We start from the raw sequence: 6,000 nt of genomic DNA on the forward strand, positions 1-6,000 counted from the left end.
ATTTTCTTGTGGCTGTTCTCTGCCTGAGTATCTCTATTGATTTCAACAGAATTATCCAGAGTGGTATAGAAGCTGGTTCAGTAATGGTCATATCCAAAAAGCAGGAATTTACTATGGAACAATTGCAACATATTATATGTAAATTCAGAAAATGTAAATAATACATCAGAACTCACTACTTTGTAAGTCCTAGTGTTAAAGATCAGATAGCTAATATTACCAGACTGGACTGATAGCTTGCACTTCAGTTTTTAGGAGCTGGAATGTAATATATCCTTTCAATTTTAGTGTTTCAGGGTGTTTTTACAAGCACATTAGGTAGTTAATTAAAAAGAAAAAAGTTAAATATGTTCATCCCAGATAGCAACCTTAAATTGCCAACAGAACTCGAAGTGTGTTATCTCAAAGTCATTGGCTATCATGGCTGAAGAATGTCTTCTAAGAACACAGTCAAAAATCAGATTTGTCATCTAAAACTTATTTAGTCCTGCAAGTTTTAGGATAACAGAAGGTGACAGCAGCATCTCCTCAAAATGAAGAGATTCAAAGAAAGCTGTGATCTCATAAACATCGAATGATGAGATTCTGAGTCATAGCTCCCTAATGGTAATTTTAAGGTCACTGCTGAATATGGTCAGTTTATTTGGAGAGACAAGAAACAATACCTGGCAAGAAGAAGAAGAGAGATCAATTGGCATGATACATACATCTAGTTCAGTTAATCAAAGTGCCTTTGACATGCTTTTGATTTGTGGCTTTGCTATTCTGTTGTTCTAGAAATCTGTTCTAATTTTTCCATCCCATAGTCTGTGAAGGAGTTAATGAATTCTGTAATATCTGGATAGAGGATGATTTAGTTTGAGTACTTTGATCAGCCTTTGTTGACAAAGCTTCATCAACCATTACTGAGATTAATTTTTTCTATGTACTATCACCAGTGTGGCTTCTCTGAAACCTCTTTCCAGCACCTGTATGCAAGTGGTTAGTTTGCATCAACAGTGGAAAAAAGCAAACCAGAAAGCTCAAAACCCACTGGAGGAAAACCTCCCATCTACAATTAAAAAGAGGACTCCTATGTCACCTATGCTGAAAACAGGTTATGGTGGCATGTTTTGATTAATATAAAGAAACCTATAGAAGTAGATGCTTTCCAAAGTGTTATTTCTGGTCCTGGGAAAAGAATTTGTCTATCTAAATTAGGAAAAGAAGAAATAAATAGAATTAACCTGCAGAATGCAGGCTATAGAATTCCATTAGATAATTCTCATGTCAAGCTTAGTTACACTTTGCCAAAGTCATGTAGTGCTAATAAGCACACCAGTTTTTATTTCCAAGATTTTATGCAAGGAAATGACCTTTCACATATGTTAAGACCTTGGAGTTACAGGCTAAGTCAAAGCCTAGAACAGTGGGGGAAATTTTGTGTTGGTATGATATCTTTGTCAGAACAACTGTATAGAAAGTGAAGGAAAATAGATCTTTGTCTATAGAAATAGCTTCAAAACTGTCTGAGAAAGCAGAAAGCCTGAAGAAAACTTAAAGCTAATGACAAATTTTTTTTACCCGGTGGACTATATATGCACACAGATGAAGATAAAGAACATTTTCAGGCGTGAAGGCAAACCATTGATATAGGAGGAAGCTCAATATAAAGAGAAATTTGAGCTGGTGCCAGAATGAATGTTCTACTGCTTCTTAATATGCTGTAAATAAAGGTTTGCCCACACTGTTTTAAGAAACATGTATGTATCCATCTATAAAAAGCCAGCTCTGTAGGAAGCAGTTCTATTGTAAAGAGCCTACTCCTGCTTTTAATGGAAGTATATCCAATATATATAATGAAAATAATGTTCCACATCCTTTGATGTGGAACAGAAGGATCCACACCCTCTGAATACTTCCAACTACTATTTAACTAGACATGTGGTCCTACCTAAACTCACTGTATGGCATCACTAGCTTCTGCCTTTGTGAGCTCAGAACTGCCTTCCTTCAGTTCAAGGAAGGACTGTTAACACTGAACCCCAAAGTTAACAGAGAACTAACTGTGCCTTTACTTCATCAGTGCTATCTGTTTCAGGTAAATTGACTTTCAAAATGTCTGATAGGAAGCTCATTCTAGGCAAACTGTAAATAATCATCCAAGATATGATAAAGATAAATAATTTTGCAGACTTGTTTTCTGTAGTGAATCCCAGCTGCTAACAAAATAATCCCCTTTCCAGTGAAGGGAAATAATTCCCTTGTACTTGCCAACTGGTTATCTCTGTTAATATTACCTTTCACTTGCTTCTAGTTCCTTGACTACTCATGTGCATAGTGGGGGATAGGTCTTATCTCATAACCATGTGCACCTTTCCTCAAGTGCTTTTACCTGAGCTTAGGGATTTGGCTTTTTTCTACCTAAATGAGCAATCACAAGAGGAACTTAAAAAACAGCTAGTTCATGAGAGCTCCTTATCAGAGGCAACTGTATTTACTTATGAAAAATGTGGATGGTGACACTGTGTTTCTGATGGCTTATTTAAAAAGAGAAGTCTATCAATATCTTTCTTTGAAATAAATAGAAAACTCTTTTACATTCAGTTAGCCTCTTATCAGAGTATTTCAGTTATTGAATGGTCAATATTATTCACTCTTTTCTCAGTGCAATGAATAATAGAGTACAAATATGCAACAGGACTTTCAGAAAAAGTACACAAGAAGAGTGGAGGTTTGTGCAAACACATTTGTACAGATAAGGGATGCCTCCAAGGACTTGACCATAGGACTTCAGAGTATAGTGCTGCCAGCACGGTTCCTGGGAGTAATTAAGGATAATGCTAAAAGAGAAAAATCTGTGCTCCTGAGAGTGCAACATTTTAGTTCATAGTGAAGTTGCAGTTATATAGTGTGGCATGCTGATTAATGAAGCCTTCGTTAGTTCTTTTTAGACCCAGGCAACCTTGTAAGAATGCCTGTTTGTACATTATTGCTGACTGTTGAATTGTACCTGCAAGAACACAAACTAATAATGGTGTTAGTTCTAGCCATGAAGATAAGCTTAAGTTAAGCAGCAATAAAGGCTGAAAAGCTGCAGCGTTTGAATCTTTTCCAATTCATATGCTATAAGGAGTCTTTCATGCACGTAATAAATTGGATGTGAAATACAAGTTGCTAGAGAAGAGAGTGTAGATGAAGACAGCACAAATCTATATGCACAACTCGGTCATTTATCACAGTTCTAGGATTTCTCTAATAGATAAAGAGCAATTTGTTTGTAAAGCTTGAGCTGTTACTATTCAGCACTCCCTAGATGAAATCTGATGTCATTAACAAGATTCATGACACCTACAACATGGCAAGAAATTTAATTAACAAGACAAAAATGCAACACCTACAGACAGGCCACCTGGTCACCTGCATATCCAGACCAGAAAGAACCTGCAGTGTATCAGAAAGAAAAATTAAATCTTGCTATAAACTGACCTGACAATGAAAACAATGATGAAAAACTGAAGATAAAATTGAGGGGCAAGGTATTTATTTTTTCTTTCTTATTTTTTCCTTTTGCCTTTTTTGTTTTTCTTTATTTCTTCTTCGTTTTGCTATATATTTTTTCTATTTTTCTTAATTTTTTTTCTTCTTCTTTTCTTTTTTTCCATTTTTCTTTTATTCTTTCTATACTTTCCCACTGAGAAACAAGGCCATAAAATGATTGACACTTATACTAGGAATAACTCCTGAAATGCTGGAATTGATAGTGTCCGCTGGGAACTGTGATCTGAGGCAGAATGAGACTGTAGAGTGAAAAGGATCAAAACATTAATAGCCATTAGTGCAGAACAAATTCAAAATTTAAGGGCAAGGAACTGGAACACAGAATAGGCAGTCTCTATCTGAGAAAGCAGACAGTGCCATACAGTGTAGAGAAGGCAGGCAAAACCCCAGAAGTAAAATGCTTAGGCCTAAAGTATTACTGAAACTTGTGTGGGCAAAGAAAGTATCCCAGTGTTTGTTCCCTAAAGAAAATGAAAGTTAAAGCACACACAAGCAGATATAGCAACTATCAGGAAAGAACACAAGTTGTGTGACAAGGTTGTCTCCAAGGTTCTCCATATACAGACTTATTATCCAGATAAAGCTGACTGCTACTTCTACCATTCTGCGATAAGACCAGTAACAACTTGGGTTCTGGCTGACTGGTGGAGCTGCAATCTTATTCCAGCAACAATGATAAGCAACTTATATGTGGCCATGAGAAGAGAACTTCAGCATTACTGGAGCAGTGGACTGGCTGTCAAAAATTAAAACCTTACAACATGATATATTGGTGCCTGAACTTTTTAGCAACTAGCACAGAAATCACTTCTTTCCAAGAAAACTGCCTCCCAAAGCAGATGAGTAAATCTCAGATGAGCCATCAGCTTGACCCACCATAGAAATGTTTTGCTTTTTTCTAAAATCAAGTTGTTATTTCATCTTTGTTCTAATTTTTAGTTTTATTTTAAAGGGACTTCTAAAACATTTCATAATGAAAAGCCCGAACTAAAGAATTGTATAACATAGACACAGAATGTTTCTATTACTCCAAAACATGTTGACTTCTCTCATTACCTGCCATTGTTTTCAGAAAAAAATTGACTTGAAATCCAACTAGCTTTGGTTCTGTTCAGTATTTTGGCAAACAAATAAGTATATGGTCAAGGGAATGAAGGAACATGTACTAAAAGAATGAGAAAATGTGCCTTGATAGTGAGTAGTGGGCAGAATTCACTTCTCTGGAATAAAGAACTGATTCTGCTTTCCACATGAGAGACCAGACAAAGCCTCAGTTTACAAAGCTGTCTAGCAGTACCAGAGAGTTTGCAGGTCCTCTGTTTTCAAATGTTGATGAAAGCAAAGTTCTTTGTGAAGAATATTTACATATGTGAAGAACCTCACATATTTACAAACCCCAGGAACCCCAATCTTTATTCTAACAAACTCTCACAAGTGACAATTATAAAAGTAGAACATTAAAACAAACATTAAAACAAAACAAAAGTTAAAATTGACAGGATATAAAATGTTCTCAGTTCAGTAGCTTGGATATAAACTAAAATCTAAGCAGACAGCACATGTTTCTGCACTTGAAAAACTTCCCCCAGAATCTTCTTTCAGGGACAGCTTGAAAAGACAAATTGTACTGCAGTTTTTCAATCTGTCACAGTGAAGGACAGCTTCTGAGCTGTAAAGAGATGCCTTCAAATGAATAATATATAATTTTATCTGAGAGTTTATAAATCCTTCTAGTTTAGTTGTTTTTTTCTCTTTCTTCAAATGCCAGAAATACACCATCCAAGTTGAATCCAAGTACGTACTACCAAACCAATCTTAATCCAAACAAGATGTTGGAGTACCTCAGTAGTTGAATTTTGTATATTCTTTTATGCTACTTCTCTCTTCAAAATTAAAATGTCAATGTAAAGCAAAGTGAGGAAGCATCCATACTTTAATGGAAAACCCAGGTGGAAAATAATAGCCCATACTGAATGACACTGGAATCCAGGGTCAATTGATCTCATTAGGAAAAAGTACAGTAAATCTTTTGTGAGAAGAGAGAGTAAGACCCTACACAGTAGGTTCATCTTCAGGCTAATGTAAAACTCTGCCAACCTCTGACTTAAAATATGTGTATTTAACCTGGGAGTTTGTTCTGTTTATGAGAAATCTGTATCCATGGATAGGAACTGGTAGAATCTCATCACGCTTTGACATGATGTGCATAAAACTGAAAAAAAGCACAGTGTTTTCACAGTGAATGATTCAGCATAAACCTAATTTCTATGGTGGCTGCCTATTCAGTGTTCAACTGTGATTATCTGTAGGGTTGTACTTCCATACAAACTCTATTCTAGCATGCTGTCACAGGTGATGGCCTTTACAGTTTAGTAAAGTTCTTAAAAACGACCACTTTACAAATTGTTTTCTTATTTGATTCCTTTTGTCAGGAACTGTGCTAACTGCAGGGTTTTTTTT

The sequence above is a fragment of the Pezoporus wallicus genome, unplaced genomic scaffold, assembly GCF_028554395.1.
Source record: "Pezoporus wallicus isolate ANWC-B61680 ecotype Strahan unplaced genomic scaffold, APGP_CSIRO_Pwel_v1 contig_865, whole genome shotgun sequence".
NCBI classification, from domain to species: domain Eukaryota; kingdom Metazoa; phylum Chordata; class Aves; order Psittaciformes; family Psittacidae; genus Pezoporus; species Pezoporus wallicus.